Source organism: Oreochromis aureus, linkage group 18 (genome assembly GCF_013358895.1).
Source record: "Oreochromis aureus strain Israel breed Guangdong linkage group 18, ZZ_aureus, whole genome shotgun sequence".
In the NCBI taxonomy this organism is placed as follows: Eukaryota; Metazoa; Chordata; class Actinopteri; order Cichliformes; family Cichlidae; genus Oreochromis; species Oreochromis aureus.
This window is the reverse complement of record NC_052959.1, coordinates 22,311,209-22,324,497: the sequence shown is the minus strand read 5'-3', so window position 1 is coordinate 22,324,497 and position 13,289 is coordinate 22,311,209. Positions and strand designations below refer to the sequence as shown.

Genomic DNA, 13,289 nt, shown 5'->3' with positions numbered 1-13,289 from the left:
TTGCTAGCAACACAGTTTTGTTAGCATAACATAAACACAGTGAAGCTGGAGGATGAATGCTAACTTTTTTCCACTCGATAAAAGTTAAAATGAGAGTTCCCGATGGTTAGGGACAAATGCAATCACATGGCAGGATGCTGTAAATGGACCAAACTTCAGTCAGGAGAACAACTGAGATAATCCATCCACAATACGAGGTTAGTCATTAATATACTGCAACAACATGGGAATAGAGAAGCTACAACCACCAAACACACCGAAAACAAGCCGTGATTAAACGAGCAGTTACGTAAATGCGCAGAAGAGCGCTAAACAAACAAAACCGAACTGGAAATTCTGCAGACTTCATGTAACTTGCTAAATATAGTGATAGCTCTGGAAGTAAACCAGCCTGACTCCACACACCAAGTTTCACCACGATCAGACCAAAATTCACTGAATGAGCCGCAAAAGAAGACCACAAAAACATAGTGGCGCAAATGCGCCATGCAGCAAATTTGGGCCCACGTGGATTTTGGCATTGCAACGTCTGATTGGTTGAAGTGACGTGAACATGGCATCGTTACTTTGATTCTATTGGCTAAAACGATTAAAAAGAGGTGTCAATCATGCAAATTGACCAAAAGAAACCAAAGTTCTCTTTCAAACATTCGTTTCGGTGTCTCACTATGGGGAACGCTCTCTCAGCGTTGTCCTCAGAAGCCTCTATATCATTACTCCAGCCAGCATTGGCTGGCAGTCGTGACGCCAGCGTCAGGGAGGGGCCACCCTCCTCCCTATAAAAGGGTGTGACGCAGCATCACCCGTCTTTCAATTTCCTCTTCTCGCTTCTTAGAAACCTCATCTCTCCTGACTGTGAACGTGAGTGCTAGCTTAACTGTCCACGTGAGCAAGCTAACACCTTGGTCACCGGGCGCTAGCACGGTTCGCGTTTCGAGTCGCCTGCTCTTCACCACAGAGCCAGGTCGGAGAGTGTGTTAGCTGCCACCACGCACCTAGCACAACAGCTAGCTGACCAAGCTAACTGTCTTTGCTACACACGGTCACCAAGCCAAGTAGCACAAGCGCTAGCCACCACACTAGCTAGGTCATACTAGCTCACCATAGCTACCCGACCGAGAGAAGAAAAAAAGATCAGCGTTAGCCGTCCAGCCATTCCAAGCTAGCTACACCAAGCTTCCTTAATATGGCAGACTGCAAACCGCTGCCCAGAATTTGCCCCTGCGGGTGCAAAATCTCAGGTTCAGATACACATGACGCGTGTGTGATGTGCCTCGGGCTGCAACACGCCCAAGCGGCTATTTCCACACCGGGTTCATGCGAACACTGCGCTCGCTTCACCCTAAAAAGCCTTCGCCGACGAAGAAGGACCCAATGCTGTCTCCAATTGTCCCACCGATGGAGCACATTGAGTCAGCCACACCAGGCACCAGCTGGGGCGACGAGATGGATATCGTCCTCCCGCTGGTGGATGATGCCGAGGTCAGCTGCGAAGCTATGTTGTCTGATTCCCTCGAGGCTAATGATGAGCTACTCAGCGAATCCTCCGAGGGAGCGTCGGAACATCTCGTCTCGGACGAGGATGACGACGTTTTCTTTGCCCCTCTGGTCGGAATTCTGCGACACAAGGGGCCGACAGATAACCCGGCACACAGTCCCGCGGCATGGAGCTATTTGACGTTGCAAAACGGGCAGCTGAAAAGCTGGCAATCCCATGGCCCGCGGTGACAACGGAGACCTCCACCTCACGATACGAGGGTAAAAGGCTCCCCAAAGCAAAACGCACTACTAAGCAGGTACTGCCGCTTTTCCCCGAATGCGTGGACGAGGTCACACGCTGCTGGGCAAAGCCATTTTCGTCACCCAACCCCGTGCAGGGAGCGGCGGCGTTTGACTGCGCTGGAATGAAGGAGAAGGGCATCTATCAAATTCCCACAGTGGAGAATCTGGTGGACTCTCATCTCCACCCAAACCAGAAACTTTCCATGCCATCTGGTCCGTCCCTGCCCTCCAAGGCCGAACGCCTGCAGTCCTCCCTGGCTGACAAGGCGTATAAATCAGTGGCCACCACCGTGAGGGCATTGAACGCCTCATCGCTCCTGCTAGCCTACTCGGCGGAGCTCCAGGACCAGACTACTGCGAACCCGAATTCTAGCGAGCTGTGGGAAGAGCTGGGCGTCGTTACGGACCAGTGTCTCCACCTCACTAGAGCAGCAGTACAAGCGGCGGGCAGAGCTCTCAGCATCATTGTCCTACAGGAGAGGGCAAGATGGCTGAACTTGTCGGGGCTTTCGGACAGAGAAAGACGTGACATTCTGGATGAAAGCATCGACCCCGCTGGCCTTTTCGGGACCGCCGTTGCCACCATGCAAAGATGGTGCGAGGAGAAAAAGAAAGAGGGAGAGGCCCTGCAGCTGTGTCTCCCTAGGAAGACCCAGGATGCGCCCCCGCCTCCACCCAGTCGCCGCACGTTCGCTCAGGTCACCAGCCGTCCAGCCGGCGTGCCGACATTTAAAATCCCTCGCCGCCCAGCCCCGCAGGTCGCGGCCCAGGGTCCCCTAGGTTCGCAGAACCCTAAGACCCACTGGCCCAGGAAACATGCCCCACCTGCTGCCGCTCAGGGTGCCCCACCACCAGCCAAGCAGTCGGACCGCAGAAGAAGCGGGCTGCCTAACATCACCCACGGGAGATCGGGCGGATCAGCCCGGGCTCCAAGTTCACTCCAGGGCTCAGTTCCGGAGCCCGTTCGGAGAAGTGTGTTCTGTCTCCACCTTTCAGCGCCTGGGACTCGAGTTGGATCCCACAGAGCGCATTTCAACAAAGAGACGACGAGACACTGTTCAGCTGAATCAAGCATGTCACAGTCTCACAAAAGCACACTGTTTATTAAAAACTCACCCGCTGCATCCAGGCATGTTGCCAAGGGCACGGGAAAAATGTGTGGAAAACACAGAAAGTATGTTGAAAAACATAATGCCCCCACGGACCCAGACACCACCGGGGTTGGTTCCCTCAGTGGTGTCCGGCCCCATGAGCACTGGTCAAGCGCGCGCCGCCCGCGCATGCGCAGTCGGGTCTGGCCTGCAGGACCAGTTTCCGCCACAAGAGGGAGCCAAAGCTCCGTCTACTGTGGAGTGCCTGTCTTTGGGGCCGCTGTCAGCAAGAATAGAGAGATGGTGAGCTCTCGCTGCGCCAGAATGGGTTGTGAGGACATTAGAGCGAGGCTATCGTTTGCAATTCGCAACCACGCCTCCCAGATTTCACAGAGTGATTTTCTCTCTTGCAAAAGGCGAATCAGCCAGGATCCTGCAAGAAGAAATAACTACCTTGCTATCAAAGGGAGCAGTACGAGAAATACCCCAGGAGCAGAGCCAATGCGGCTTTTACTTGAAGTATTTTCTCGTGCCCAAGAAGGGAGGGGGACTGCGTCTGATACTGGACCTACGGGCTCTGAATCAGCATCTGAGGTCATACAAATTCAGAATGTTGACGACCTCCACTCTGCTGCATGTCGTGCGCCCAGGCGATTGGTTTACATCAATAGACCTGAAGGAGGCATATTTTCACATCCCTATTTATCCGCCTCACAGAAAATTCCTGCGCTTCGCGTTTCAGGGCAGAATGTACTCACTGAGCCCACGGGTATTTGTGAAGTGCACAGAGGCAGCCATAGCCCCACTGAAGAGGCGGGGCATCCGCATAGCAACGTACATAGACGATTGGCTGCTGCTATCAGAGTCAGAAATAATGGGAAGAGAGCACACCAGGTTGGCAGTGGATCATCTGATGGCTCTGGGTTTCACCATAAACTACGAAAAGAGTGTCCTGCAGCCAGCTCAGGCCATCTCTTTCATAGGAATAGCTCTAAACTCCGCCTCATACAGAGCGTGTCTCTGTGGACAGAGTAAAAAAAAAAATGCTATCACATGCCGGCATTTTTCAGGTGGGAAGATATCTCCCATTCAGAAAATGCCTGCAGATGCTGGGATTAATGGCGTCTTCACTGGCAGTCATTCCACTAGGCAGACTGCATAGGAGGGAATTTCAGCGATGGGTTGCATCACTGAGACTGAATCGAGAGCGCCATACCCACCGCCATATCAGAGTGACAGCAGACTGCGCTGCAGCACTCCACTGTTGGAGAAATCCCACATTTCTCACTCAGGGGTGTCACTGGGGCTGTCACAGCCAGAAAGGTGGTAACCACGGATGCGAGTCTCACGGGCTGGGGTGCCACTCACGAGGGCAGAGCAGTGAGCGGCAGCTGGGACTCACGACAGAGGGGTGCTCACATAAACTGGCTAGAATTGCTAGCAGCATTTCTAGCACTGAGACACTTCCTTCCCCTGTTGAGAAACCACCATGTTCTGATCAGAACAGACAACACCACTGTCGTGGCGTACATCAACAGACAGGGCGGGTTACGGTCCCGTCCTTTGCACATGCTGGCTCGCAGACTGATCATGTGGAGCAGCATCAATCTGTTGTCACTGAGAGCTACTCACATTCCAGGAGCTCTGAACTTGGGAGCAGACTTAATGTCCAGGGGAAACCCGCAGTACGGGGACTGGACCCTGCACCCACATGTGGTGACCCAAATCTGGACCCGCTTTGGCCACCCACAGGTCGATCTGTTTGCCTCGAGGGAGAACGCTCAGTGTCCACTGTATTTCTCCCTGAAGGACCAGGAGGCTCCGCTAGGGGTAGACGCATTAGCTCACAACTGGCCACATGCTCTGCTTTATGCGTTCCCTCCACTGGCCTTAATTTCTCCCACTCTAACCAGAGTGAGAGAGAGAGGGCTGACAGTGATATTGATCGCCCCAAGGTGGACGAGGTCCCATTGGTTAGCGGAGATTATGCCCCTCTTGTGGAGCGAACCTTGGCCTCTCCCTCTCCGTCGAGACCTAGTCTCCCAAGCCAGGGGGGAGATTTTTCACCCTCACCCAGGCGCCTCCCCTGTGGGCTTGGCCCGTGAGAGGTTGAATCTGAGTACGGCAGGACTCCCCCAGGGTGTTATAGCCACTATTCAGAGTGCTAGAGCCCCCTCCACAAGATCATTGTATGAGAACAAGTGGAGGGTATTTGAGGAATGGTGTGGAAAGTCTCACACTCTCTCCTTTCAGTGCTCTGTGAAAACAATTCTCTCCTTTCTCCAAGAACTGTTAGATAAAGGAAAGGCCTTTTCCACGATTAAAGTATATCTAGCAGCCATTTCAGCCTGCCATGTGGGCTTCGTGGATGGCCCAGTGAGCCATCACCCGCTAGTCTGCCGTTTCATGAAAGGGGCACGACGGCTCCACCCGGTGTCTAAACCTCTCGTTCCCACGTGGGATTTATCCCTGGTGCTGGGGGCAGTTTCACAGCCACCATTTGAGCCACTAGACCAGGTGGAAATAAAAATCCTGTCTTTGAAGACTGCATTGCTCCTGGCTCTCGCATCTGCGAAGCGTGTCAGTGATATTCATGCGCTGTCAATACACAAAGAGTGCACCCGATTCACACGGGATAACTCTAGAGTCACACTCAGGCCAAATCCGCCTTTGTGCCCAAAATCCTTATCTCCAATGCACCCCATTGGAGCTGGAAGCTTTTTGCCCTCCTCCTTTCTCCGCCCCTGAACAGGAGCGCCTACATGCTCTCTGTCCAGTTAGGGCTTTACGTACCTATATAGAGAGAACGAAGGCTTTCAGGAGGTCGGATCAGCTGTTTGTTTCCTGGGCTAAACCACATCTTGGCAAGCCCGTTAGCAAACAACGCATTTCCCACTGGATTGTTGAGGCGATCCAATTGGCTTATTCAAGCACGGGTCTGTCCCCCCCGGGGGGACTTCGTGCTCATTCTACTAGAGGGATGGCAACCTCTTGGGCCCTTCTTAGGGGTGTCTCTATAGAAGAGATATGTGCAGCGGCGAGCTGGGCTTCACCTTTGACCTTTGCAAGGTTTTACAGGTTGGATGTCACTGCACCATCTCTAGCCCACACTGTGTTAAGTGTGGGTCCCCACGAGACCTCCTAAGTTGGCAGTCAGTCGTTCAAATGGGCTTATCTGGCAATACGGGAGTCTGCATATCCCCATAGTGAGACACCGAAACGAATGTTTGAAAGAGAACTTGAGGTTACTCTATTCCGTAACCCCGTTCTCTGAAACATGAGTGAGGTGTCTCACCAGATCACCCTCCTTGCACGGCGAGGAAGAGGTGAGCTTATCTTGAATGACGGTGACGCTGCGTCACACCCTTTTATAGGGAGGAGGGTGGCCCTCCCTGGCGCTGGCGTCACGACTGCCAGCCAATGCTGGCTGGAGTAATGATATAGAGGCTTCTGAGGACAACGCTGAGAGAGCGTTCCCCATAGTGAGACACCTCACTCATGTTATCAGAGAACGGGGGTTACGGAATAGAGTAACCTCAAGTTACAGCTCCTCGGGGTTTAAAGGGCCAGAGGCCAATTAAACGCTTCATGCGCATGGCAGAAAAGGGCCATTGCCATGTAAATGTGTGGTTAATTCTTCAAAAATATATAATTAAAAAAAAGCATTTTTAGGCCTGTTAATAAAATTAATTAATTTCTGCTCTTTAATACCTAAAAAATTCAACTGTCCAATTGTGTGCCAAAATTGGACATTTTTGTACAACGTCTGGATATTCATGTATTGACAGGGCTGTAGTTTTTCACTGTTTTACTTTAGAAACATAAATCTTTGCACAGATGATGTTTATATGTTGGTTACTGAAATTCTGGAACCAAATGTGATCTGAGGCATATTTTTAAAAGAGTTATATGCTAAAAATTAAAAAAAAAAATTAGGCGAGGATAAAACATACTTACTTTTTCTGTGTTCCAGTCTCAGTAACTTTGACACAGTAATATCTGCTTCAATATTTACACCTCTGATGAAATCTCACAAGTGTTAGCTTTATTTTGATACCAAGATTGTGAGGACAGAGTTTGTAATTGCAGAGAAATAATCAATTAAATTTGGGCATTACATTTTCCAGCAGGAAGCTCAGAAACCCCCTTGGGGCTTAAGAGGTTAAAATAAATTCTTGAGGTGCTCTGTCACACGGAGAGTGTTTCTCTTTTACATGACATGGGTAACATCGGTCCTGGGTTTTAATTGTAACTTGTTTTTGATAAACACAGAACCATCTTGCTAAAATCTACTGTGTGAATCCTTTTACTGGCTGAAATGCCACTCTTGCTTTTATCAAATCTCATTGTGCCCTTCAGTCCTGATTGTAAAGCCGTTTCACTCAGATCATTCTAGGACAAATTCAATTTTTTTAAAGGTGACCTACTAATTAAATTCTCAGAGTTTAATATGCTTCATCCAAGCCTCGATCCAATAAATCATTTCCTGTGTAAATGTGTTTAACTGAGATAAAGGAGACAAAGTACAACATTTCAGAGGCGCTTTCACCTCATGTTGGGGTGTTAGGCTTCATGTTTGCATGTCACCTCCAGCAGGGGGGGCTGACCTCTCAGAGCTCATTGCTTCAGCTGCTTCAGGTTATCCAGCTGTCTGACAGAATCAGTCTCCATCTCAGTGTGCGTGTCAGGCCTGCCTTAATATAGCTTTCATAGTCAATAAAAGTCCTTTCTCTTAATTAATCAATTTATCCAGCATCGGTTATGTCAGCAGTCCAACCCCTCGCTGATACAAGTAAAAACATTTTAAAATCCGAGCTGTACACAACAATTCATCAGAGATGAAACTTTGATATCTTTCGGTGTGAGACGTGTGAGAGCGGCATAAAGTGTCGTAGCTCAAAATTGAATTTCATTAAAGGTCGTCTCGGGGGAGCAAAGATCAAACCGTGTGAGGAGGAGAAAAAGAAAATGTTTGGAATCAATTTCACGCCTCCGTGAAGAATAATTACTGTGGATTTTAAACATTATGATATTAAGATAAGCGCCTTTCAGCCTGTCACAGCGGAACGCATTTAGTCTACTGGTTTATCACGCCTGCCTGTTTTGTGTTAATTACTAAATTACTGATGAGTTTATCTGCCATGAAAAACCTTTTTTCACCTCCTACTCCTGCCTGTGATTTACCAAGAGATAGATAGATAGATAGATAGATAGATAGATAGATAGATATGGCGCTAAATGCACCTAAATTCCCTTGAGATTTGTCTCTGAATTATTCACATCTAAAAATGTATATCCATGTGCAACACACCTAAATGTATTATCCCTACAGGGTCCACAACCAGCTTCAGTATTGGAGACACTGGTTAGATTTTTTTTTTAAAGGAGCTTTAACTTGTAGGTTTTCCTTAGTCTCAGCTTTTCCCAAGCAGCCATTTTTATCCAGAGTCCATCCTTTATTTAGAGGCAGGATGACAAAACTAATGGACACAATATTTATTAATAACTCAAAGGCACAAACATGCTGCATTTGGTGAGAACTATAGTGGAAGGTGGATATCTGAGCTTTAGTGGCCCTGCGATTAGCCTGCGCTGCTTCTGGTTGAGGTTAGTGGGATTCTCAGTTGACTAAAAGCTCCCCACCAACAAACTGAGTCTAAAGTAGCATTTTGAAGACAGGATTTCATTTTCTTTGCTTTGTCCACGGGATTGCTTTTTTATATGAGTGAAGCAATAAAGTGAAAAGGTACACTATAGCCATAAATTGACAGGGCCTCGACTGTAGCGGTCCGTAGGGAGCCCTGCGCTTGTGCTACAGATGATAATTATGTTTTGTGGACCGCTCTCTGCTCTCTGCATTATGTTACTGTTTCAGAGGTGATGGGAAATGCTAATGGTTAGCAGTGTGGGAGACTAAAAGTTGTGCGAGAAAGCAAGTGTGACAGGCAGAGTGGGTGAGTCATTTGAAAGGTCAGCACTGTATTAGCTCTCGTTGTGCTTTTGAATTAAGTAATCTGATGAACTTTCTGCATATCGATGTGTTTTTTTTCTTTCTTTTTTTGCTGTGACTGAAGTAAAGCAGATGCTACACGATTGGTTTTAGCGCGAGTGAGAAAATTCAGCTTTTCGTTTTTGTTCTGTTTTTATGTCATTTTATTTCCCCATTTTATTTTGGTAGGGAAATGAAAAAAATAAGCTGATTGTGTTTTTAATTTCTAATTCTGTGTGTCTCCCGTTAAATGAAAATGTATCACCTTATCCTCCCTTAAACATTTTTGTATTTCAAGCCAGCGGTAGATGACAGAAAAAAGCACAAACATAAAGAGAAACCCTGCAGAGATTCTCAGCTGTACTGCTTCTTTTCTTAAAATGTATTTTCCTACATAAACATTCGTCCTAATATATCTAGTCTCTTTTATTGTCACACAGAAAAGAGCCCGCAGCTGCAGGGGAGTAATTGCACCAAGATATTTCAGTGCTATTTCTTCCCTGCCAAGGCTGTTTGAGCCTGTTTCATTTCTGAATTATAATACAGAAGTAATTTTTTTTTTGTTTCCTCTGATGAATTAAAGTTTTATTACTCTTTTTGCAGTTGTGCCTTTGGTCTACCATGTTTGCTGAGGGACCAGGGGGAGGCAACGGTAAGCCGTCGGCAGCTGCTGTATGACATGCTCAAAGACTTTTTCATAATTTCTGTCTGCATGTGAAGCTAAAACCTGTCAGTTACTCTTAAAGTGAGAATACTCAAGTTTTTCTACTATAAGCAATGAATGCTAACCTGCTAATTTCAGTATACTCTTAGTCCATCTTAGCAAGTTCTTGATTCTGGTGAATTTTCATTGCGTAAACACAGATTTGGGCTTTAGTTAAGTCTTGTAATTACTTCCAGGACTAGCTGGCTATCTGGAACAGGCTCTGACCAGTAACACAACATGAAAAAATTCCCGACAGTTAATTGTAGTTTACAGACTGTAAAGCCTACATGTAAAAAGTTGCCAGAAATTGACAGCTGGCTGGGCAACTGGGCAACTGAGCTGTAGTTAGGAGGCCGATTTAGTGGAAAATGTAAATATTGCAGTCTACTTTAAAACAAGATTCATAATGCCTCTGACCTTACATTCATTTGGTTTTAAAAAGCAACTTTTGTGATGCTAATTTAATCTTGTTCAGCAATAATTAGATTAAAATGATTTCCTGACTGACAGTATGGAGAGATGGGCAGGTTCTACTAAAACAAACAAACAAACAAACAAACAAACAAAATATCAGATGGCCAGAGCATTTTTAAAAAATGAAATGAAAGTGAATGCACATGAAACATGATGTCATTTAAAGTTGTGACCTATTTCTGCAAACAGGTTCATCAGAGTAAAATGCCCTGTTCCTTAATTTGCATACCCACATAAAAACATAAACAGTATAAACAATGGACATTAAGTTCAATTCAATTTATTTATACGGTACCAGTAACAATAATGGTCACCCAAAGACACTTTATATTAAAGCGTAATGACCCACACATTGGAGGAGGCTACAGTTTAATAATTAGTAATACTGGGTTAAATGTCCAAAATCAACAGTGATGTACAAGTGAAGAAAAAACGGTCAGCCTATCGGAGCATGATTGAAGGATTTTCAGGGTGTCTGCTGTCTCAGTTTGAAGCCTTGAGATGAGCGTTGTCATTGTTGCTGTTTTAAAACCAGATCTGAGGAGAGAGGGCCAACAATCTGTGTGTAAAACAATATTAGTGCATGAGAATGCAAATATTGTTCCAATCTAAATTCTAATTATCATGAAAACTTCAATCTGTTATGTATGGCTCCTGCTGTAAAAGGGAATTAATTTTTTTTTACTATTTCCAGTTGCCTACATGATAGAGACTTTGCCTCCACACAAAACTCCCAGTAGCTCTTTGTGGACTTACACAACTGAATTCAAGAAGATATACAAATTTTGACCAGCTATCAGGGCTGATGTCCATCTCCTACACTGACACTACACTGTTTAAACTGTCTTTACACTAAACAGTTGGTGTAAAGGTGGAATTCAGTGAATGAATCTAAACATCATCATCATCTTAAATGCAAATTCATCTCTGCTTCACTTGATGTAACCTAAATCTGAGCACCACAGTCACTGTGCACCAGTCCAACACAGAGCTTTACACCACGTTAATGCAAGTCAAACTGTTTATCCTTAGTTTGTTTTGTAGGCTGTTTCACAATAAGTTATCAAAGCACATCATATACAGATCCAATATGTGATTAAAATGATGACGTTACATGCAAGCTTAAAATTTGCAGTTTATCGAGCGTCACTGAGCAGTAGATCTAACCTCTCTTCTTCCTCTCCTGTCCTGTTTGTCTTCCTTTTCTTCACCTCAGAGTGAAGTTAGCTCGCACTCTTTTCTCTCCCTGTGAAATACAGCGGCAACACGCTGTGCGACAAACTGCACACAAACAGTTTGTGCGTTTGCTGATGTTTGTTGAGCTGATAGAAATGTTACATTTAAAATTATCTGACGCTTAAAAAAACGCTAGCTACACCACCGCAACCACAGCTTACGTACACCTGCACTCCATCCAGAGTATGAATACTATAAATGATTACTGTTAAACCTAAGGTAATGAGCCTCCTATGAAAATGTAAGAAGTAGCAAGTGGTTAGGGTTCGAGCTCTCTGTTCCTTCAAACTGTCAGCAGGAAGTTTGCAGGTCAGCAGCCTTTGTTTTCATGCGTTTAGCTTCAGGAGCTTGGTATGGAGCCACTGAAATCAGTTTATTTCAGTGCAAGACGACGATCCACTTGATGTGACTGAAGAGTCAGTATATTGAACCTTGTGTTGTCATTTTTTACCATGCTTGTTTTTCTAAGGCCATGAATGAATCTGCAAGCTCAAATAGTAACTTAATTTTCTCTCTTTCTCCAATCTGAAAGCGAAGCCATGAAACAAAATAAAAACCGAGCCTGTTCAGCATTGCCATAAAACAGACATCCGTTACGTCTCTCAACAACTGCTCTTTCCTTCCATAAACCCCATAAAAAGGGGGATATTGATGGTTGTCAGCTGATCTGATCAATGATGGCTGGCCACTTCTTTAATTCATTAACCACATGGTGCATGGGCTTTCAGATGCAATCTATCCTTGAATAACAGTGAGCTGCCCTGACAGGCTTTGTCATCGATCTGCCGCAGCTCGGCGGCTCCGCCAGCAGAGATCAAACCCGCCGGTAAACCTGGGGACGCCGGCTGTTTGTCACCGTCGACTCACACCAACAGGAACAAGGACGGGAGCGGGAAGAGGAGGGAGGGAGGAGGAGACGGAGTGGGAATAAGGGACAGCTGTGGTTTTTGCTGGATATTTGCACGAAGATACAGTAAGCACAGACAGTGGAAAGTAGAGACGGAGAACTGGAGACAGACAAACACACATGGACAGATGGAGACTTAGAGAAAAGCTGACAAGGGGAGCGAAAGAAAAGAAATGAGGGATGGAAGCTGACAGATGCACAGATAAACAAACTGTGGGAGTTGGGGGTAAAGGAGCTGGAGGCACCCTGGTGTGTTCAGTGATCAAAAACCAGTAAACTACATTGTTGTTATTCAGTTGGCATTTCTTCATGTTTTGCGGGTGGCGATTTTTAGCTGACTTGCTACAAAGCTTCTTGGCCTTGGAGGCTGCGAGGGAGACCCGGGCAGAGCGGGAGTTTCAGCGATGCTTGAATCAGCACGGCGGAGGTTTGTGCTGACAGTCCCTCAGCGAGGCCTCGGCACCCTCTCTTCCAAAGAGCAGGGGGGATATCATTACGTCCAATCAGACCTCTAGTCCATGAATGGCAAAGAAGAGAATAAGAATAAGAGAGACAGTGCAGGTGAATAAGCTAACTGAAATTATCTCCCCTGTACATTTATTACACCCTCAGCACAGCAGTGCCAAACCGTTGCACTGCCTGAGTCTGTGAGGCACACTTTAGATTCAGGACACGGAGAGCATCTGCAGTCTGTTCATCAAAAGTTTAAAATGAAAAGCTTCAGTATGAGCGCTGCTGTTTCAAAGCAAAGTTTTCAAATATCCACCCTGTCTGTATGTAACTTAGAGAATTGACGGCATTTTTTTTACTGTTTAGATGAGGATCACTGCAGATAAAATCTGCAAATATTACATAAAGACATTCACCAAAGATGACAAACAGACTATTTGCAATGTATGCAGTGCTGCATTTGATGCACTGCTTGTCGAGAGAGCCACAGTCAACAGCTCAGAGCTTGTTTGTTGGCAGAGCTGGAACAATAGATGTCACACGGCTTGTAAATTCACAAAGTTGCTCTCATTTCGTGCCACTAAATTCATGTTAGAGTATGACAAAGAGCTTAGAACTGTTTCTCGTCTCTGGAGGACTGTCAGTGTTTTTTTG

The 13,289-nt window shown here is 46.2% G+C and overlaps 1 long non-coding RNA gene and 1 pseudogene across 1 annotated transcript; both read left to right on the top strand.

The window, feature by feature from the left end:
• The first annotated feature begins 1,317 nt into the window (after positions 1 to 1,317).
• Positions 1,318 to 4,986, top strand: LOC120434136 (annotated as a pseudogene).
• Positions 4,987 to 8,766: 3,780 nt separating this feature from the next.
• Positions 8,767 to 12,944, top strand: LOC120434210. The gene is made up of 3 exons (XR_005608993.1): positions 8,767 to 8,843; positions 9,466 to 9,514; positions 12,047 to 12,944. It is a non-coding gene; the product is annotated as an uncharacterized LOC120434210 (long non-coding RNA).
• The last annotated feature ends 345 nt before the right edge of the window (positions 12,945 to 13,289 follow it).